The following is a 23782-nucleotide window of genomic DNA, read 5'->3' on the forward strand; positions in this document are numbered from 1 at the left end:
GCTGGACCCCCAGGTAATTTAAGGCATTTGGGGGGGGGTTCTGGAGGGTGGGGGATTTAATTTAAAGGATCGGGGGTGGGTTTTAGGGGATTTTAGTGTGCCGGTTTTCCTGCCCTCCCCCTTCCTCCGATTTAGCTACGGACCGCCGCTGGACCCCCAGGTAATTTAAGGCATTTGGGGGGGGGGGTTGGGAGGGTGGGGGATTTAATTTAAAGGGTTGGGGGTGGGTTTTAGGGGGTTTTAGTGTGCCGGTTCACGATTTTAACGATTTTCACGATACTCTAAACACCCAAATGGCGACGATACGATTCCCCCTCCCAGCCGAAATTGATCGTTAAGACGATCAAGGACACGATTCACATCTCTAATTTCTCCTCCTCCAACTGCACCTTGGAGTTCGGAGAGTTCCCCTCCCCCACTGGTGTGGAAACCCTTATTCCACCTTCTGTAGTAGAAACCATGATCTCCCCTGATGGGCACACCTCAGGTGTACTCACCCCAATTAGTGGTGTCCATTGGGGGGATACTGTGCCTGCAGCTTGTGTTCTACTTGGAGGGGAGGGGGTCAGCGGTGCCCCAGGATTAAGTGTTGTTTCGCCTGCTGGCGACGGCGTCTGCTCTCCGAACGTCGCATGCGCGGGACTCTCTGGGGTTCCTATTGCCTGAGAGAAAAACTCCGGAATTGAAGTCTGTTGCATCGGCAGGTTAGGGGTGCCCGAGGTCATCTCCCTTATCCTGCCTTTTCCTTTTGTATGCGGCATATTCTCCACAGTGCGAGGAGAGACAGGTAAAAGGCACAAAAACTCAATCTCGGGAGCTCCATCTCTGCGTCCTCTCAGATCAGTGCCATTTTGGATCTTGCCTCCACCAGATTTTAAAAGACCAGCGAGAGCTCACTAGATGCCAACGGAAACCCCTCACTCTAGGGGCGAATCCATTCTAGGGAGCCCTTTCCTGCACAAAGGAAAGGGAACTCTCCCCGGGTGTAGCCAGCCTATATCTACCCTCTGCCTCTGTGCCTTGCTGCCATACACCAGATGACTCACTCAACTCTTTGTGGTATTCTTGCCACAATCATGGTTGCTAAGTGTGTTGGTGCTAGTCTTTCTGCTTGCTATGTTCCCCCTTCATTGTGCTGTAGAATATTGATGCCACTTGTCTTGCCGCTTTGCATGTCACGCTGCCTTTGAGGGTTCATGCATCTGTTATTGGTGCTCTCTTTTGAAGCAGTGGTGTGTTTTTTACACTTTCGCTGCTTTGCACCTCTATTAAAGCAATCTTCTTGCCACTCCTGGTACCCCTTTGCCCCTTTAAAGTACCTTAGGCTATTCATACCACTTTGGTGCCACTTTGCCACAGTCTAAGTACCTTGGAGCTCTTTTCTTGTTCAGATGATTGCTCCCCAGAAGTTTCATCAAAATTGATAAGAAAACCCCAATTCTGCAGCCAAAAATAGACTGCAAATACTTCCCCCATTGGCTTTAATGGGAACCGGAAAAAGAATGCAACGTATCAACAGATCAGGGGCATCATTGAACGAATGTAATGTATTTGCCCACCACCGAATACAAATACCAAATCGGATGAATCCGTACCTTCTGCACATCCCTACTGGTAACACTACATAGAAACATAGAAACATAGAAATGACGGCAGAAGAAGACCAATTGGTCCATCCAGTCTGCCCAGCAAGCTTCACACTTATACTTATCTGTTTCTCTTGGCTCTTAGTAACCTTATGTTCTAATTCCCTTTTCACCCCCACTATTAATGTAGAGAGCAGTGATGGAGCTGCTTCCAAGTGAAATATTAAGTTTGATTAGTTGGGTAAGCGGCAGCATAGCTCTCTGCCATGAAGCAGAGGGCAATGCTGGAAATGTGTGAAGTATCAGTTTTTCTTTTCCCCTGTCATTGAAGCAGGGAGTCATGCCGGACATGCACCGAAAGTGAAGCATGCCTTGAAAGTCACATTAACTATCATCAAATATTGAAAAGCCTAATAATTGGTAATACCTATAGCCCATGAACCCATCCCTGTTTTTTTCTTTTTCTTTTTTTATTTATTTAATTGGGAGATGACAGCCCTCCATCCTTCTGCTCCGTGAAGATGGACACCTACCACTGGCCACTGGCATCCCGCTCCGTGAATGCCTCTGTGGCTACTGCCGCTCCGTGCAGTATTTTACTACCTGCTCTTTATATGCGTCCTCTAGACCAGATGGATCCCATCCCTGTTTTGTTTTTTTTTTATTTAATTGGGAGATGACAGCCCTCCATCCTTCCGCTCCGTGAAGGTGGAACACCTACCACTGGTCACTGGCATCCCGCTCCGTGAATGCCTCTGTGGCTACTGCCGCTCCGTGCAGTGTTTTGCTACCTGCTCTTTTATATGTGTCCTCTGGACCTGATGGATCCACAATGTTTATCCCACGCCCCTTTGAAGTGCTTCACAGTTTTGGACTTCACCACTTCCTCCAGAAGGGCATTCCAGGCATCCACCACTCTATCCGTGAAGAAATTCTTCCTGACATTGGTTCTTAGTCTTCCTCCTTGGAGCCTCAGCTCGTGACCTCTGGTTCTGCTGATTTTTTTCTGTTGGAAAAGGTTTGTCGTTGTCTTTGGATCGTTAAAGTTTTTCAAGTATCTGAAAGTTTGAATCATATCACCCCTGCTCCTCCTTTCCTCCAGGGTGTACATATTTAGATTCTTCAATCTCTCCTCGTATGTCAACCGATGAAGACCCTCCACCTTCCTGGTCGCCCTTCTCTGTACCGCTTCCAAATTGTCCTTGTCTCTTTGTAGATACGGTCTCCAGAATTGAACACAGTACTCCAGGTGAGGCCTCACCAAGGACCTGTACAAGGGGATTATCACTTCCCTTTTCTTACTCGATATTCCTCTCTCTATGCATCCCAGCATTCTTCTGGCTTTTGCTATCGCCTTGTCGCATTGTTTCGCCGACTTCATATCATTAGACACTATCACCCCAAGGTCTCTCTCCTGCTCCGTGCACATCAGCCTTTCCCCCCCCCCATCGAATACAGTTCATTCGGATTTCCACTCCCCAAATGCATGACTTTGCACTTCTTGGCATTGAATTTCAGCTGCCATATCTTTGACCACTCTTCCAGCTTCCTTAAATCCCGTCTCATTCTCTCCACTCCTTCCGGCGTGTCCACTCTGTTGCAGATCTTAGTGTCGTCCGCAAAAAGACAAACCTTACCTTCTACCCCGTCCGCAATGTCGCTCACAAAGATATTGAACAGGACCGGTCCCAACACCAATCCTTGCGGTACACCACTTAAAACCGCTCTCTCTTCAGAGAAAGTTCCATTTACCATCACGCATTGTCTTCTGTCCATCAACCAGTTTGCAATCCAGGTCACCACTTCGGCACTCACTCCCAAGCTTCTTGTTTTATTCACCAGCCTCCTGTGCGGAACCGTATCAAAAGCTTTGCTGAAATCCAAGTAGATGACATCTAGCGCTCTTCCTTGATCCAATTCCTTGGTTACCCAGTCGAAAAAGTCAATCAGATTTGTCTGACAGGATCTTCCCCTGGTGAATCCATGCTGCCTCTGGTCCATCAATTCTCCAGACTGTAGATAGTTCACTATTCTCTCTTTCAACAGTGACTCCATTACTTTTCCCACCACCGAAGTGAGGCTAACCGGTCTGTAGTTACCAGCCTCTTCTACTAGTACTCATGTTCCCCATTAAAGAATCTAACTCCATTACTATCTACTCATGTACATGAGGTGAATAATATCATATTTATTAAGAACATAAGAACAAAAGAAATTGTCATTTTGGGTCAGACCAAGGGTCCATCAAGCCCAGCATCCTGTTTCCAACAGAGGCCAAACCAGGCCACAAGAACCTGGCAATTACCCAAACATAAAGAAGATCCCATGTTGCAATTAATAGCAGTAGCTATTCCCTAAGTAAACTTGATTAATAGCTGTTAATGGACTTCTCCAAGAACTTATCCAAACCTTTTTTGAACCCAGCTAAACTAACTACACTAACCACATCCTCTGCCAACAAATTCCAGTGCTTTATTGTGCACTGAGTGAAAAAGAATTTTCTCCGATTAGTCTTAAATGTGCTACTTACTAATTTCATGGAATGCCCCCTAGTCCTTCTATTATTCAAAAGTGTAAATAACCGATTCACATCTACTCATTCAAGACCTCTCATGATCTTAAAGACCTCTATCATATCCCCCTTCAGCCGTCTCTTCTCCAAGCTGAACAGCCCTAACCTCTTCAGCCTTTCCTCATAGGAGAGCTGTTCCATCCCCTTTATCATTTTGCCCTTCTCTGTACCATCTCCATTGCAACTATATATTTTTTGAGATGCGGGGACCAGAATAGTACACAGAATTCATGCTGCGGTCTCACCTTGGAGCGATATAGAGGCATTATGACATTTTCCATTTTATTAACCATTCCCTTCCTAATAATTCCTAACATTCTGTTTGCTTTTTTGACTGCTGCAACACACTGAGCCGATGATTTTAAAGTATTATCCAATATCCACTATGATGCCTAGATCTTTTTCCTGGGTGGTAGCTCCTAATATGGAACCTAACATCGTGTAGCTACAGCAAGGGTTGTTTTTCCCTATATGCATCACCTTGCACTTGTCCACATTAAATTTCATCTGCCATTTGGATGCCCAATCTTCCAGTCTTGCAGGGTCCTCCTGTAACGTATCACAATCCGCTTGTGATTTAAACATTTTTTGTTATGAGTACTACTTCTGTTAATTGCTCCATTTTTCAATAGCATGTGCTATAAAGTAAAGCTAGAAAATCATTATGGGTTATTCTTCCAGGCAGCAGCAAACTGAGAGATTTAGTTTAATCAACTTTGTGCACACCTGACTACAATAGTTGCCAATTTAGCAAGAGACCATCTGCTTAGTGATGTTTTCAGAGTAATCTACAAGCGGACTTGTTAATACTCATTATGTCAGAAAATGCACAATGGTGAAACTACAAGGCATCTTAGACAAATTATTTTGAAACAGTCAAGCGGATGTTGTTTTGTTACATCCCATCACCAAGATAAACATTTTGAAGTATTTTTATGTCTTTTATGGACCTTCAGCTTTTCCTTTCTCTGCAGATTTCAAAAGGCAGCTGATTACAGCCACTTTGTGTTTAACGCCGATGACTCAACATTCGATTCACAGAATTATATTTAGTATGATATCACTTTACATGTTTCTTGTCCATAAATATGCAATTTTTGTTGATGTACAGTAGGGATAACAGTTATTTGGTTTGCTAATGGGAAGAGACTTTTTATTTACTGGAGGCATTAACACAATAACATGGCAGAAAAAAGGATTCTTATTGCATTTATGAACTTACCAGCTGATATGAATCTGTTCAATATCTGAAAATGGAGTACCAGTAGCAAAATAAGCCTCCAAGCATCACATCAGCAAATAAAATAAAATCCCAGCCCATCATTTTTTTCTGCCAAGTCTATCTCATTAATTCTTCTCTCCAGAATTCCCCAGGAAGCCATAATGAACTACTTCAGACAGTTTCTCTATTTTCTCTCCCCTATAAACAGGTCAAGTAGTATAGTGGCATCCCTGTCTGAAAACTGAATGTTTCTTTTTTCAGCAGTCAATAAGGCACAGATTTAAGGGCAGCGAATACAACACATGCACATGTCAGGAATGCAGTCACACAAATATGCACATCAAGGAAAATGCATGTGAAATCAGACTTACATCCATACGTACAAACACAAAGCCATGTAAGCATTTATTATTCACTGCCCTGAGGAACAGGATACTCCACAAACTGCTTTCTGTGGCTAGATATTCATCTGGGTTATCTCTGTGTTGGGTGCTCTTCATTCCAATAAACCTCCAGGAAGGTACCCCATATGCCATTCTGGATGAGAAACAGACTTATTGCTACTTCATCTTCTTGTAAAGCAAATGTGACTGTATATCTAAAAGTAATGACAGCTATCTAGTACCTGGATACTGGCTCATTTCAAAGAAATCATGGATGACATCAGTCAGCCCTATGTCTGCAGCAGTGTCAGTTCCTTATTTGATGCTGTGTTTGTCTATCTACCTGCCGTGCCTATATCCAATACCAGTGGTAAAGGTAAATAAATAGATTGTATGAGATAGCTCACTTCCACAGTGTGATCAGGACTACTGTTTGGACTCACATAGGCTTGGTTCCTCTAAGTGTCCAGTAAGTCATCTACTAGAACTGAAAACACAATCACAGCCTAAATATGCAGGTTTGCCTTAACCACTGCTTGCTAGTGATGACTGTGCTGACCATGTATCCTGGATGCTGGCCCGCACCATTTTTTAAGATGGCACCGGCGATCCATTGGTCCTACCATGTGACAGGAGCCAGCTAATGGCACCAGTAGACCCTGTCACATGGTAAGGGCAAAGGGCTGCCAGTGCCATTTTGATTACTGGCAGCCGAAGGCCCAAGAGTGGGAGATCGCTCCCAGGACCCCCACTGGGCCACCAGGGACATTAGGGGAGTTTTGGGGAGTCTTGGGGGAATTGGGAGGGTAGGGGGGTATTTAATTAAATTTGAAGGGTTGGAGTGGGTTTGGGGTTTTTTCCCCTAAGACAGTGGTTCTCAACCCTGTCCTGGGGACCCCCCCAGCCAGTTGGGTTTTCAGGATATCCACAATGAATATGCATGAGAGAAAATTTGCATACATTGCCTCCATAACATGCAAATTTTCTCTCATGCATATTCATTGTGGATATCCTGAAAACCCGACTGGCTGGGGGGGTCCCCAGGACAGGGTTGAGAACCACTGCCCTAAGATGTGTACTTAAAAAAAAAAAAATACCCAGGAAAACCACACAAAATTTCATGGGTTTTTCTTTCATTTTTTTTACTTCCCAAAATGCAATGAAATAGGAAATATCATCTTTATTTCCTATTTCGTTGCAAACGACTGCACATCTCTACTACCCTACGCGGTTTGCAGCTGCAAAGTATGTGGAATAGAAAATCCCCATTGCATCCCATTGTGGGAACTTCAGAGTAAAACTCCATGGGGAATTTTCCTTTGAAAACTGGCTTGCACTGAAAATGTCCCTCATTGATGTGCATCCTGTTTGAGTTTGTAGGTGGCAATTAGCAATTGTGGAAAAGTATTAGAAAACCCGGGTGCTATATATAATTTTTGGGAGTCAGGGTAAAAAAAAACAAAAAAGTTTCCTTCTAAATAATTTATTTTATTTGGGATTATTTTTCATTTTATATTTGTTTTGTTCTGCTTATCTTGCATTGTTTTTGTTATTTGCTTTTCCTTCCTTCCTCTAGCCTCTCTCTTAGCCTATTTTATACTCCTTCCTTCTTACATAAGAACATAAGAACATGCCATACTGGGTCAGACCAAGGGTTCATCAAGCCCAGCATCCTGTTTCCAACAGTGGCCTATCCAGGCCATAAGAACCTGGCAAGTACCCAAAATCTGTCTATTCCATGTTACTGTTGCTAGTAATAGCGGTGGTTATTATCAAAGTCAACTTAATTAATAGCAGGTAATGGACTTCTCCTCTAAGAACTTATCCAATCCTTTTTTAAACACAGCTATACTAACTGCACTAACCACATCTTCTGGCAACAAATTCCAGAGTTTAATTGTGCGTTGAGTAAAAAAGAACTTTCTCCGATTAGTTTTAAATATGCCATATGCTAACTTCATGGAGTGCACCCTAGTCTTTCTATTATCCGAAAGAGTAAAAAACCGAAAGAGTAAAAGACCTCTCATGATATTAAACACCTCTATCATATCCCCCCTCAGCTGTCTCTTCTCCAAGCTGAAAAGTCCTAACTTCTTTAGTCTTTCCTCATAGGGGAGCTGTTCCATTCCCTTTATCATTTTGGTCGCTCTTCTCTGTACCTTCTCCATCGCAATTATATCTTTTTTGAGATGCGGTGACCTGAATTGTACTCAGTATTCAAGGTGCAGTCTCACCATGGAGCAATACAGAGGCATTATGATATTCCCTTTCTAATAATTCCCAACATTCTGTTTGCTTTTTTGACTGCCACAGCACACTAAACTGACAATTTCAATGTGTTATCCACTATGACGCCTAGATCTCTTTCTTGGTAGTAGCACCTAATATGGAACCTAACATTGTGTAACTATAGCATGGGTTATTTTTCCCTATATGCATCACCTTGCATGTATCCACATTAAATTTCATCTGCCATTTTGATGCCCAATTTTCCAGCCTCACAAGATCTTCCTGCAATTTATCACAATCTGCTTGTGATTTAACTACTCTTAAGAATTTTGTATCATCTGCAAATTTGATTACCTCACTTGTCGTATTTCTTTCCAGATCATTTATAAATATATTGAAAGGTAAGGGTCCCAATACAGATCCCTGAGGCACTCCACTGCCCACACCCGTCCACTGAGAAAATTGTCCATTCTTGTCTCTTTCATCCTCGTCTCCTTCATCTGCTTTCTTCTTTCCATCCTTCATACCCCTCCCCCTCTCCTTTACCACTTCCCATCCCTTCTTTCTTTTCCACCACCTTCTCCTCTTCTATGTGGTCTTAGCAGAATGGGGGGTAGTGGTGGTGGTCTTTATTAGCCATTTTAGTTCCATGCAAGACTGGGCCAGCCCTGGTGATTTCACTTGGGTCTGGACAAGCCACCAAGGTTGTCCCCAAGCTTAGGCTGGCAGCAGATGCCAGGCACAAAATGTTAGGAGTTCAGGTTGCCTAGAGCTAAAGAGTTTTCTGGTTACCCCTTCCTGCCCTGGCTGTTAATTAGATTCCATCACTAACTAGTGTTTCTAGAAAGTACTAAAATAATTCTCATTGGTTCCCTAGGCCATATTGAGTGCATAGTCAGCCTCCTAAAAATATGCTTTCAGTGTTTGGACACCACCAGAATTGTCCATTTCTTCTGTTTTAAGCTGTTATCAATATTAAAACATTATCATATGAACATATTCCTTCTTTTGCTTATGCAGCTGCCAAAAGTGCAAACCGTGCAAAATCCAGTTTACTAAGCTGTGACAGGGTAAAACCTCATTGCAATATTCTGTAAAAACTGAAAAAAACACCCATACGTTTTTAACTGGAACTATCATTTTATAGGTTCCTTTAAAAAATGTATAGAATAGAAAAATTCAGTGAAGTTCGCCAAGCTTCCATTCTTTTGAAACAGCACATTTTTCACCCAAGGCTTAAATTTCCCATAGACGAAAAAAAGAGATAAAAAAAGCATTACACAAGCTTAAATGTACATAAAAGTGCTGCAGAACATTTGCTTAAGGCTTAAATCTGGCCCTTAGTCTTTTCAAGGTAATCCTGTGTTCATCTGGCATGAGTCCTAGTGCTTTGCTTTGATTTTATGGGGCTTTTCACAGCTACTGCTGTCAAATTAGTGGCAGGTCAGTATGGTTTGTTGACGTGCAATCTTGAAAAAGTGGAAATAATGCTGAGACCATCTGATCCAATTTCTTTTTTTCGCAGAAGTTATTATCTGTCATACCAGATGTATTTCCATCACTCTAGGCAAGGATGAAGTCCCAATGCAAGGACTAAAAGGTGCAAGGTCAAGTATAATGCCACTTATTAATATTGCACATTGTGTTGCAGACACTTACAAGCCTTCAAAAGCTGCTGCATAAAAGCACCACTGAACCCTTGATCTTAAATGAAATGGGTTTAATATGGGAAGACATTGTACATATTTAAATTAAGTAGTATGGTTGCCATGTTAGTCAACTTGGATACCTAAAAATAAAGGTCAATACATAAGTTGTAGATGATAATGATTCAGTTTTATCGGACTCAAGGCCAGTCCTAAGGGTGTGCAAACTGTACTCCATACAGGATTCTGGTGCAACGAGGGGGCCAAAAGCAGGGACAGTGGACTGTATTCCTCAGGCAATTCTATGATGCTGTGGTAATAGGAGGAAATATTTACGAGAAGCCTATGAGCGAACATGGACTCATGGCCCTGCAGTGGCCTCTCCCTCTCATGCTCCTTGTTGCCAAGAAATTCATATTAGGGGCATTGCTGCAGAGTCTGTGAGTGCTTGCTGGATCACAGGCCCCACACTGATTTTTCCACCTATTGCCACAACGCAGCACTTCTGACTCAGTATGTCAGTCCATTAGCCCTGATTGAGTTGCTTCTGGTCTTACTGCACCATCAGAGGGCCTGGGCTCAGAACCTGACAATGAGATGAGGAAGGGTAGAGTAATGGCAGGTGGAGGGAGAAGTACTAGGAATAGGGTTTTCAACTAGCCAGTATTCAATTGACTGCTGGAACAAGATCAAAACTGACAATGTAAAAGTTGGTTTTGAACTGTCCTCTCTCCCTGCTCACTATGTTAAGCAACACATAACCGGTAAGCAGCAGGCCTGCAGTACCAATGATGGGAGGAAACATGAGTTGAATGCTCTCTGAAACTCATCTTCTCTGTCTTCTCCCCATATGGCACTAAGCAGATGAAGGGGTGAATGATATGGGAGGGGGAGAGGAAAGGATGAATGCTTGTGGGATGCAAGAGGAGGTGATGAATGCCAAGGGTGGAGGTGCCAAGGGGGAGGTGGAGGTTAATGCTGAGCAGGCATGCACAAGGAAGGGTTAAAGCTGGGTGATTTTGAGAAGAGAGGAGGAAGTAAAGGTTAGAGGTGGGGTTAGGTGCTGAGAAGAGTGAATGTGTGTGTGTGTGTGTGTGTGTGTGTGTGTGTGTGTGTGTGTGTGTGTGTGTGTGTGTAAAACCCTATCTTCCCAGGGAGAATTACCTGGGGAGCATCAGGGTAACTCTACCAGGGTTGGGTATTTTACAGTCTCTCAAGAAAACATGGGCTTGGGGACAGAGCCATCAGCAGGGCCGAAATCAGGCTGAAGAAATTCTCTTCACTTGTGCTTCAAAAATTAAAACATGCATTTTAAAACACAAAAACAATAGTAGCTAAAACATTAGGTTAGATTCATAGGGGTAGATTTTCAAACACGGCGTGTTCGTGTACTTTTGTTGGCGCATCAGGCGCAAGCAAAAGTACGCGGGATTTTAGTAGATACGCGCGTAGTCGCGCGTATCCGCTAAAATCCTGGATCGGCGCGTGCAAGGCTATCGATTACGTATAGCCGGCGCGCGCCGAGCCGCGCAGCCTACCCACGTTCCCTCCAAGGCCGCTCCGAAATCGGAGCGGCCTTGGAGGGAATCCTCTAACGCCCTCCCCTCACCTTCCCCTCCCTTCCTCTACCTAACCCACCCCCCCGGCCCTGTCTAAACCCCCCCCCTTACCTTTGTCGGGGGATTTACGCCTCCCGGAGGGAGACGTAAATCCCCGCGCGCCAGCAGGCCCCTAGCGCGCCGGGACGCGACCTGGGGGCGGGTACGGAGGGTGCGGCCACGCCCCCGGACCGCCCCGGGCCATAACCACGCCCCCGGGCCCGCCCCCAAAACGCTGCCGACACACCCCGAAAACGGCGCGGCGCTCAGCCTCGCCCCCAAACACGCCCCCAACACGCCCCCTCCGAAAACCCCGGGACTTACGCGAGTCCCGGGGCTCTGCGCGCACCGGTAGGCCTATGTAAAATAGGCTCACCGGCGCGCAGGGCCCTGCTCGCCTAAATCCGCCCGGTTTTGGGCAGATTTAGGCGAGCAGGGCTCTTAAAATCCGCCCCATAGTCTATATCCATAGTCAACATGCTGGGCCTGGTATTAAAAATTCAACAGTACAGTTCAAACCCAATTACCTTCCCCATCTTTTATACTTCTTCCCTAGAAAATCTTCTTTCTTGGACCCTTAGGGGGGTCCCTGGTATATTTTTTCCAATCACAAAATCCCCACACACCAGGAGCAGCTGAAGGATGATACATTGCCTTCCCCGAGCATAGGTTGATCCCAAACTCTATAGTGGAAATCCAGACTAGTACCTCTTTTCTAATTCCAGCTGCCCCCCTCCCCTGCTGCTGCCACCACCACCACAGTTCCTGTGCTTGAATCCCAAATGTCCAAACTTTTTCTCCTTTCACACCAAGTTTCAGCTTCTTAAATATCACTCCTCTCTCCTAAGCTGATGGGAGCTTTTAGATTATCCTCCTCTCACTCAGAACAGCCTTGGTATCCACAGCTGTTTTCTCCTGTTTCTCCACACACTCCAGCTGAGGCTCACTACTTAGGGATTTCTTTTTGGGAAATCCTGGATTCTCAGCTTCACCACTCTCACAGCAATCTGTTATACCTGAAAGGGAGGTATCTGCTGCTTCTCCAGACACTCCTCTAGATTGCCTTCTCCAGGACTCCACTCAGACCCCCTTTCTATAGACAACCAGCCCTTCCGCACAGGAAAAACCTTTTTTTATACCACTGAAATGCACTCTGCCATTTGCCCAAACTCACACTGCCACTCACAGTTCTAGTACACACCTACTTATCTAGCCTTTGACACATACTCTGGAAACTTCCCCCAATATTAAAGCATCAGTAAACTTCTGACCTCCCCATGAGATGCTCTCTCAGGAGGCAATAGCTACCAAAACACTAATCTCAAGTTATCTACCCTACTACTAGCCTTTGTTTGACATCCTCAAAACCCAGGACATTCCCCATTGTAAAGTACAGCAAAGCACTTTTAACCTCAACCTTCAAATAGCTTTTTGTAAACCCTGATTTTTTGCTGGTAAGGCACCATCTAGTGACCCCTTAGGGTTATATATGGATATGATGAGTTACAAGGAGGAGTAAATGCTGGCAGAGAGAGAAAGAAGATGAATGCTGGAGGGAGCATGGAGAAAGGTGAAAAGAATAGGGATAGGATAACGATAAGAGACAAGTACATGTGGAGAGGGGTTTTTCTCCTCAGAGATGACAACCCTACCTGGGAAGGGTCCATGGGTGGAGAAGAACCCAGGAAGGGGTCATGGGGAGGATAGGAGACTGAGAACCCAAGAAGGGACCATGGGGACTTGGGAAGGGGTAATGAGGGAGGGTAGTAGGAGAACCATGTAAAGCTTTTTCACATGACTTTTTTGTTAAAATGTGATGAAGTGTGTATGGGGGGGGGGGGATTTCAAATACAAATTTGACACAACCCACAGTTTTAGCTCTGATTGGACTAATTTAATGCATTTGAGAGTCACAAATGTATTAGAATTGGTTCAATAAAAATGTATCTCTATAACTGGTTTCTTGGCTTTTGTTTCTAAAAATATTAGAAACTTAGGGAGAATATGTTTAACCTTAAAATATCACACATTTTACTTAAGAAATTTTGCTGATGAAAGAAACGTACTGTACTTTTATTCTAACAAATTGACTCCTCCCAGTAAAGGATTTCCTTTTTTATAATGCTTTGAGGCATTGAACTGTCTTTCCAGTAGAGATGTGAATCGTGTCCTCGATCGTCTTAACGATCGATTTCGGCTGGGAGGGGGAGGGAATCGTATTGTTGCCGTTTGGGTGTGTAAACTTTCGTGAAAAATCGTTAAAATCGTGAGCCAACCCCCTAAAACCCACCCCCGAACCTTTAAATTAAATCCCCCACCCTCCCGAACCCCCCCCCCAAATGCTTTAAATTACCTGGGGATCCAGCGGTGGTCCAGAACGGCGGCGGTCCGGAACGGCCCCCTCAATTGAATCCTGTTGTCTTCAGCCGGCGCCATTTTGCAAAATGGCCACCGCAAAATGGCGGCGGCCATAGACAAAAACGATTCAACGAAGGAGGTCGTTCCGGACTCCCGCTGGACTTTTGGCAAGTCTTGTGGGGGTCAGGAGGCCCCCCCAAGCTGGCCAAAAGTTCCTGGGAGTCCAGCGGGGTTCAGGAAGCGATTTCTTGCCGCGAATCGTTTTCCGTACGGAAAATGGCGCCGGCAGGAGATCGAGTGCAGGAGGTCGTTCAGCGGCGGTCCGGAACCCCCGCTGAACGACCTCCTGCAGTCGATCTCCTGCCGGCGCCATTTTCCGTACGGAAAACGATTTGCGGCAAGAAATCGCTTCCTGAACCCCGCTGGACTCCCAGGAACTTTTGGCCAGCTTGGGGGGGCCTCCTGACCCCCACAAGACTTGCCAAAAGTCCAGCGGGGGTCCGGAACGACCTCCTTCGTCGAATCGTTTTTGTCTATGGCCGCCGCCATTTTGCGGTGGCCATTTTGCAAAATGGCGCCGGCTGAAGACAACAGGATTCAATTGAGGGGGCCGTTCCGGACCGCCGCCGTTCTGGACCACCGCTGGATCCCCAGGTAATTTAAAGCATTTGGGGGGGGGTTCGGGAGGGTGGGGGATTTAATTTAAAGGGTCGGGGGTGGGTTTTAGGGGATTTTAGTGTGCCGGTTTTCCTGCCCTCCCCCTTCCCCCGATTTACGATTTTTTAACGATAAATCGGGGGAATTGGTATTGTATCGTGGCCCTAACGATTTTTGACGATTTAAAATATATCGGACGATATTTTAAATCGTCAAAAAACGATTCACATCCCTACTTTCCAGCAAAGCACGGAAAGATCAATGTTTCCCTAGATTTTCAATATTACTTTTAGAGAAAACTAACAATTACTGCAGTATCAAATGAAGTTGATTCACCCTTTGCATTTTAGACTCCAGTGGGAGAATATCTCATGATATTCAGGTTTTACTGAAGATCAACTCTCATACAAGGGTCTGTTTGAGAGAAATACAGATATTATTCAGCCTAAATCAAAAGATAATTTGGTGTATGAAAGATGCAGAAACACCAGAGATGCTCCATTATCTCCTTCCACCCCAAAAAAATGACTCACAAGGGGTTATTCACCCTTATGCTCAGTCCTTTTCATTGACTTCCCTGAATCTAAAAGCCAAAATATGTCCAGTGCTAGAAAAATATCTGAGTTTTCCTTGGTGTCTTTATATCCTCTCTCACATCCAATCAATGCTTGCACTGCCCGCACCATATACATGCATCCATATTCCTGCATTCATGCCCATAATTACAAGAAATGATACACAACATATTAAAAACATTTAAAAAATATTTTACTGAAAATAATCACAAAAGATAATTTATTTTCTTTCTTTTTAGGTATCACCTCCAGATAAGCAAAAATTGTGCTTTGCCATCCAAGCTGCCAGTTTGACATTTTTATGGGTGGGATAAGTGCTCCTCAGCTCAGAAGAGGGTAGAGTGCATCTATGGAAATGCTTTTCTTTGGAAGAAGGGAATGGAGAGGTTGGCATATATGCTGGCTGTTAGATTTGTGGACACTTGGGCTGGCTGAGACGGGTGGTGATGCACTAGGGGGAGCCCACAGTGGATGTTGCCACAGGGAGGTGGCGCTGAAGAGGTTGCCTGGGAAGGCTTCATCACTGGAAGCCCGAGGTACCCCCAGGAGGAGCCCGTAGAGCTCCGGGCCTCTTGGACTTAGGTAGATCCTCTGTGACTGAGGACCAGAAGAGAAGCCCTGAAGAGGTAGTCCAACGAAGCAGCTGAGCCCAGAAGGTCCGAAGAGACTTCACCCTTGGAAGCCCGCGGTCCCCCCGGGAGGAGCCCATGAGGACCCGAGCCGCTATGACTTAGGCGAGACCTCCAGGCGGGTGAAGAACAGGATACCTGAGGAAGACGAGAGGTCTGGAGCCAGAGTCCAGGCAGGGGCAGAGGCTGAAGCCGGAGGCAGTGGACGAGCCAAGGTCAGAAGCCAAAAGTCAGAAACCGAAGACAAAGCCAGGGACGGAAGCTGAAGCTGGAGTCAGTGGATGAGCCAAGGTCGGAAGCCAGAAGTCAGAAGCCGAAGACAAAGCCAAAGAAGGAAGCTGAAGCTGGAGTCAGAGGATGAGCCAAGGTCGGAAGCCAGGAAACAGAAGCAGGAGAAGTCCGAAGAGCAGCAACTAGTGACTCAAGAGAGTGAACTTCGTTGCAAGGCAAGGCATTGAGGCAGCTGCAGGGTTTAAATAACCCTGCAGTGTCTGACATAATTTCTAGGGCTGTCCTTCAATTCCCACGCTGGCCCCTTTAAATCTGGAGCTCCCTGCACGTGAGCGTGCCTAGGGGGCGGGGCCAGCGACAGAGGATCGGCGGTGTCTCCCTCATAGAGGGAACGACACAGCAGGAGGCAATTCGGGCCTAGATGGCCGAAGGAGGCTTCCAGCAGCCCAGGCCGGCCCCAAGGTAGGTGAAGGGACCAGGGCACAGCCCGGGACCGTAACAGTAGCTCCTCTCCTACGCCCCCTTCTCTGGGGTCTGGGCTTAGCAGGATGGTCCAGGTGGATCTGGCGGAGAAGGCCCTTGTACAGTATGTTAGCGGAAGGTTCCTATAAATTTTCCTCAGGTCCGTAACCCTCCCAGGAGAGGAGGTATTCACACCTGCGATGGTGGAACCGAACATCCAGTACGACCTTCACCGTATAAGTGACATCTTGTTCGGCAATAATGGTGGTAGGTTCAGGAGGTTTATCATGAAATGTGGATAGGACCACAGGCTTGAGAATAGACATGTGGAAGACATTGTGGATCCTCAGGGTGGACGGCAGTCGAAGCCGGTAGGACACTGCACTTACTCGCTCCGCCACCGTAAATGGGCCAATATACCTGGGGGCCAGGTGCATGGAGGGAGTCTGTAACCGGATATTTCTGGTGCTCAACCATACTTTATCCCCTGGGAGAAAGGCGGGGGCAGGACGCCGTAATTTGTCTGCATACGTCTTTGCCTTGGCCGCCGTCAGGCGGAGCTTGTCTTGGGTGGAACTCCAGAGATTGCGCAACTGTCGTGTCGTAAGTTGCACTGCAGGAGACGGTACCATCAATGGCAATGGCAAGGGAGGTCTAAGGGTCTTCCCGTAGACCACCTGGAAGGGGGAGAGATTAGTAGCGGAATGCTTATGGCGGTTATATGAAAACTCAGCCCAGGGTAATAAGGCTACCCAATCATCTTGGAGGTCTCCCACAAAGGCCCAGAGGAAGGCTTTTAGCGTCCAATTAGTGCAGTCAGCTTGGCTGTTGCCTTGAGGGTGGAATGTCGCCATTAGGTCCAGTTGTACTGCAAATTTACTGCAGAGAGCCCTCCAATACTTTGCCATGAACTGGGGACCACAATCCAAGGCAATGTGCAGGGGGAGCCCATGCAGACGGAATACATGTTGCGTGAAGAGGCTTGCCAACTCTGGTGCCGTGGGTAACTTAGTGAGAGGCACAAAATGGGCCATCTATGAGAATTTGTCGACCATGACCCAGATCATGGTTTTCCCTTCCGAGTTAGGTAGATCCACAATGAGGTCCGTGGACAGGTGGGTCCAGGGCTCGGTTGGTATGGGTAGCGGCTGGAGAAGTCCCCAGGGGCGACCGTGCAGAAACTTTTGCCAGGCGCAAGTAGGACAGGAACGGACTTAGAGGTGGACATCCTTTTTGACCTGAGGCCACCAGTGGAATTTGGTCAATAAGTCCAGGGTCTGGGTTGATCCTGGATGTCCTGCAGTCAGTGAGTCGAGGGCCCATGCTAAGACCTTCCTGAGCAAACGAGTGGGTACTACCGTCTTACCTGCGGGGACCACCTTCGAAGCCGCAAGGAGCACTTTGGCCGGGTCGAGGATATATAGAGGCGGGTTAGGGGTATCCTTAAACTCCACCATGCAGGAGAGAGTGTCCGCCCGGATGTTCTTGGATGCTGGCCTGTTGCGGAGAACAAAATTGAAGTGGCTAAAAAAGAAGGACCACTGAGCTTGTTGCGGGTTGAGGCACTGGGCGCTACATAAGCATTCCAGATTTTTGTGATCTGTATAAACGATCACTGGGTGTTGGGCTCCTTCCAGCCACTGGTGCCATTCCTTGAATGCCAATTTGATGGCCAGAAGTTCCTTGTCTCCTATGCCGTAATTCTTTTCTACGGGCAAGAATTTCTGGGAAAAGTAGGGACACGGCAAGGATCTACCATTGCTGGACATTTGACTCAGGACGGCTCTGACTGCCATATTGGAGGCGTCAACTTCCACAATGAACTGTCGCTGGGGATCCGGATGGTGAAGATATGTGTCCCGAAGGAAGGCCGACTTGAGTTCTTGGAAGGCTCGTAGCGCAGCCACAGGCCAGTTTCTAGTGTCGGCCCCCTTCTTGGTGAGGGCCGTTATTGGGGCCACCATCCGAGAATAGTGGGGTATAAATTGCCAGTAAAAATTGGCAAAGCCAAGGAAATGTTGAAGCACCTTGACTCCCACAGGTTGAGGCCAATCCTTGTTGGCCGTTACCTTCTCAGGGTCCATGTGGAAACCTGTGGAAGACACAATATACCTGAGAAAGGGTAGGGATTCGTGCTCAAATTGACATTTCTCCAATTTGGCAAAGAGCTGATTATCCTGAAGCTTCTGCAACACCCTGCGGACATCTCTGCGATGCATGGCCAGGTCGTTTGAGTAAATCAGCACATTGTCCAGGTAAACAATGACCGAAGTGCGTAACATATCCCTCAGTACCTCGTTCATAAGGTTCTGGAAAACCGTGGGCACATTGCAGAGGTCAAAGGGCATGACCAGATATTCATAGTGGCCGTCCCTCGTGTTAAAAGTGGTCTTCCACTCGTCGCCCGGCCGTATCCTCACCAGGTTTACGCCCCACGGAGATCCAACTTCATGAAGATCTTGGCTCCTTGCAATCGATCCAGTAGCTCTGGAATCAAGGGTAGAGGGTATTGGTCACGTTGTGTAATATTATTTAGACCACGATAATCTATACAGGCCCGGAGAGACCCGTCCTTCTTCGCCACAAAGAAGAACCCGGCACCGGCCAGGGAGTTCGATGGCTGAATGAACCCTCTGTCCAAATTCTCCTGAATATATGCGGACATGGCCCGAGTCTCTGGGAGCGACAAGGGATATACCCGTCCTCGTGGCAGTGTGGTACCCGGGATCAGCTTGATAGCACAGTCAAAGGGTCGATGCTCCGGAAGAAGCTCGGCCTTTTCTTTCGAAAAGACATCCATGTACTCTTGATACTGTAGTGGCAGAGCCAGAGGTGTGGTCAAGAGGGGTACCAAGGGGCGAGGAACAGCGCTCAGGCAAGTGTCAAAGCAAGACGTACCCCAGGACGCCACTTGGAGAGTATCCCAACAGATAACTGGAGAATGCTTCTGAAGCTAGGGTAGGCCCAATATGACCGGATGCATAGACTTTTCCAAAATGAGGAACGAGATTTCCTCTACATGTAGAAGGCCCGTGCATAGCATTAATGGCTTGGTACAGGTCGAAATTGTCCCTGGAAGGGGGGTCCCATGAATGGAAGACACTTGGATGGGAGGCTTTTGGGGTTGGACCCCGATCTGAAGTTGTTGGACTAAATCCCAGAGGATAAAGGTTCCCCCAGCTCTGGAGTCAATCAGGGCTAGCATATAGAAATTCCCTCCGGGAAGGAGTATAGTTACTGGAACCGTACACGGGGAGGCAGAAATGGTGTTACCTAGCATCAGCTCTCTGACTACCCCTAGGTCCTGGCGTTTCCTTCTTTCTTCCTTCAAAATTGGGCCCCAGCCCAGCTGCATGGGTTCCGCATCTTGATTCCCTGGAGAGGTAGAAGAGGAGGGTACTGGTCAGGAAAAGGTGGTTCCAGCGTTTCCGGGTCTCTGAGTGGACCTTACCTCTCGGAATCGGCATTGGATACGGCAGTCCACGTGACCGGCCAAGTCAATGAGGCTGTTCTGGTCGTCCGGTAGGTCCCTCGCTGCCAGCTCAACTTGAAGTCTTGGGGAGAGAGCCTCCAGGAAGATGCCATGAAGGCTGTCCTCTCCCCAGTTCAACTTGGCTGCTAGGGACTGGAATTCCACCGCATACTCGGACAAGGACAAGTTGCCCTGACGTAGCTGGAGTAATTCTGAGGTGGCAGTGGACCTGTGAGAGGGCTCATCAAAGATCTGTCAGAAGGCAGTGACGAATTGGTCCAGGCTGGCCAGGCGGGGATCCTGACGCTCCTAAAGTGGAGAGGCCCACGCCAGGGGTTTCCCATCCTACAATGAAATAATATAGCTGGTTTTAATCCAATCTGTGTGAAACTGGACTGGCAATAGATTGAAATGGATGAAACATTGATTAAGAAATCCTTGGCATAGCTTCGTATCTCCTGTGTATCGTGAGGGTGCTAGTAGTTGTGTGGGGGTGCTCGGTCCGATATCGGCTGAGGCTAATCTTTGCATGGTTGTCATCAGGGAGTCGATACATATTTGATGTTGTTGTACCTGCTGTGCGATACCAGGAATGGCTTTCAAGCCCGAGGCATCCGCCGGATCCATGGACTTGCAATCTGTTAGATTTGTGGACCCTTGGGCCGGCTGAGACAGGTGGTGATGCACTGTGGGGATCCCACAGTGGATGTCGCAGCTGGGAGGCAGTGCTGAAGAGGTTGTCCTGGGAAGGCTTCATCACTGGAAGCTCGAGGTCCCCCTAGGAGGAGCCCGTAGGAACACGGGCCTCTTGGACTTAGGTGAGATCCTCTGCGACCGAGGACCAGAAGAGAAGCCCTGAAGAGGTAGTCCAACGAAGCAGCTGAGCCCAGGAGGTCCGAAGAGACTTCACCCTTGGAAACCCACGGTTCCCCCGGGAGGAGCCCGTGAGGACACAAGCCGCTGGGACTTAGGCGAGACCTCCAGGCGGGTGAAGATCAGGATACCTGAGGAAGACGAGAGGTATGGAGCCGGAGCCCAGGCAAGGGTGGAGGCTGAAGCTGGAGTCAGTGGATGAGCCAAGGTCGGAAGCCAGAAGCTGAAGATAAAGCCAGGCACGGAAGCTGAAGCTGGAGTCAGTGGACGAGCCAAGGTCGGAAGCCAGAAGTCAAAAGCCGAAGTCAAAGCCAGGGACAGAAGCTGAAGCCAGAGTCAGAGGACGAGCCAAGGTCGGAAGCCAGGAAACAGAAGCAGGAGAAGTCCGAAGAGCAGCAACTAGTGACTCAAGAGAGTGAACTTCGTTGCAAGGCAAGGTATTGAGGCAGCTGCAGGGTTTAAATAACCCTGCAGTGTCTGACGTCACCTCTAGGGCTGTCCTTCAATTCCCGTGCTGGCCCCTTTAAATCTAGAACCCCCCTGCGCGCGCGCCTAGGGGGCAGGGCCAGTGACAGAGGATCAGCAGCATCTCCCTTACAGAGGGAACGCCACGACAGGAGGCAATTCGGACCTAGACGGCCGAAGGAGGCTTCCAGCGGCCCGGGGCGGCCCCGATGTAGGTGAAGGGACCGGGGCACGGCCTGGGACCGTAACACTGGCTTTCCAAGAATGTATTTCATTATGCTTTCTTTTTTTTTAAAATTTTATTTTTATTAACTTTTGAGAAGATACACACAATCTATATACACACATTATTTATACATAAAAGAAAAGAAAAAGAAGAGAAACAATTGAAAGTCCTTTGCATATTCATTTGTGTTACCTAGAAACATAGTCTACAATAGTAATTACAGAATCTGACTGGCAGGAAAGGAAGTAGTTTATCCAATACAATTAAGATAATAATTTGTGTCTAAACTGTATCTAAATTTATCATTTCTCCCTTTGGATGAAGTTTAGGAGTCAAGGTATGTACGCAATTGTTCTGGATAGCTGAATACGTATCTCGTATTTTGATATGTAAGAACGCATTTACTTGCAAAGCGTAATAAGAATTTTGCTCCTCTCTGTATGACCCTTTCTTTCATAGTTAGAAATTCTTTTCTTCTTAATTGCGTATTTAAGGAAACGTTAGGAAAAAGTCTAATTGGAAAACCATGAAATTGAGAATTCTGATGTTTAAAGTATAATCTAAGAATAAGAGAGAGGTCTGCAAATTGAACTATTAATGTAGCACGAGATTTAATTTCCATATCAGACGATTTCTCAAGAAGTTCAGACAAATTTGTGTCATCTTTTTGTTCCCCCTGACCTTGTATTAACGAATCACTACTTGCAACTTTTTGAGGGATATAATATATCCTAGTTATTATTGGTAATGTTTCCTCTGAATATTTCAATACTTTTGTAAGATAGCTCTTAAATAGCTCTCTAGATGATAATAGATGAGTCCTGGGAAAATTTAAGATTCGCAAATTAACTCTTCTAATTTGATTTTCTATTTGTTCAATTTTGTTTAATTGCATTTTTTCTGACAATTAAATTTGATTGAACTTTTTCTATCTCGTCAGCTTTCTGACCTAGATTGGCCACTAGGTCTTCTAGCTTTTCTGTTCTTGTCTGTAATATTTTACTATTATTCAAACTTTCTTGAACCAATTTTGATAAATCATTAATAGACTTTTGCATTAAATGGATCATACCACCAATTTCTTCCAAAGTAAAATTAGAGGGAACTATAACAGGTATACCAGATATTGCGTTTCCTTGTACTCCTACCATCCCTTTTACTTTAAAGTCTCGTTTAGTGCTAACTTCCTGTTTTTGGTCTTTAATAACCTGAGATTCTGGGTTCTGTAGTGGGTGATCTAATCCCACTACTCCTCTTTTCTCAGAAGATGTTGAAAGGACCAAATTCAGGTTAGAATCCGTAAATAGAAATTCTCCTCCTCCTTTTCCCATTGGTGGATCTGGGGTTAAGGGAGCACCAGGGCTTAAAGATGTTTCACAAGTCAGGGAGTTGAGACCCTGCTCCTGGACTACAACTCCAGCGACTTCTGCTCCTGGTGTTAAAGTTACGGTTCTACCAAAGATGTCCTGAATTCGTGGTTGGTTGTTGCTCACAACCGGTGTTGAGGTTGCTACTTTCCCCTTCCTCTTAGTATAGGGCATCACCAAGAGGAATGGTGTCCACAGTAAATAAAGAAAATTGTACCTCTAAATGTTAGGCTCCTTGGAGACACAGTCTAATCCAGCCAAATTCCGTAAAGGGCTGCAGTCCAGAAACCAGGAATATACTTCTAGAAATTCCAATGATGAGGATTCCTCCACAATCTCCAACAGGCTCCAACGAGCTCCGACGAAGCCCGACAAAGCCGCGCGCCCTTTAGGCGCATGGCTTTGGCGACACGCCAATGGCGGCGCGCCGTCTAAACACCGATTTTATGGGCGTTTGTCTGGGCGCCTCCCTGTGACGTCAGAATCCGAAAGGGGTCCCACAATCACCGTCAACTGTGCAGCCTACCCGCCTCAAGCAATGGCAGCAATAATCCAGATAGAAAAAGGACCCGCAATGGAGGCAAGATGGCCGCCTAGACGTTGTCCTGTGCAAGACGCCGGAGGGAGAACGCTGTCTTTTCCTCTAATTACTTTGGTATAATGCCGCATACTAAAAGAAAAGGACGACTAAGGGGTGAGATTATCAACTCACCAACAGTCGACCCACGACAGCCTATGATTCCCGGCATATTGGCAGGCATTGCTGCTTCAACTATTCCGGAGAGCTTGGTCGCTGGGGGCTTGATTCAGGAGCAGGAACCATCCCCCTTGACCTTTGATACAATGTTAAGCCCCGGATCGCCGCGAAAACCCGTTAACCCCAGAAACATCGTGATACCTTGCCTGACTTCGGTGGAAGTCGGAGGGGCCATGGCTATGGCCAGGGCTGGTGACTCCGGAGCATGGCGAGTGGAAGCTTCGGGAGGGGAAAATCTTCCAGAAGAAGGAACTCCAGGAGGAATGGAGGGACCCCTGAGTGCTTCTACACCGCTAGCATGGAAGGAAGCCACTCCATTTGCATCTCAAGGTATCGGGGGAAGTGAAGGGACTGTCGAAGTAGGGGCACTAAAACAACTTGAAGAACTTTCCGTTTGTCCCCTTACAAAGAAACCTGATGCAATGTCTCTAGAGGGGATTTGGACTATGTTAAGTTCTATAGAAAATTCCATTA

Source organism: Rhinatrema bivittatum, chromosome 7 (assembly GCF_901001135.1).
Source record: "Rhinatrema bivittatum chromosome 7, aRhiBiv1.1, whole genome shotgun sequence".
In the NCBI taxonomy this organism is placed as follows: Eukaryota; Metazoa; Chordata; class Amphibia; order Gymnophiona; family Rhinatrematidae; genus Rhinatrema; species Rhinatrema bivittatum.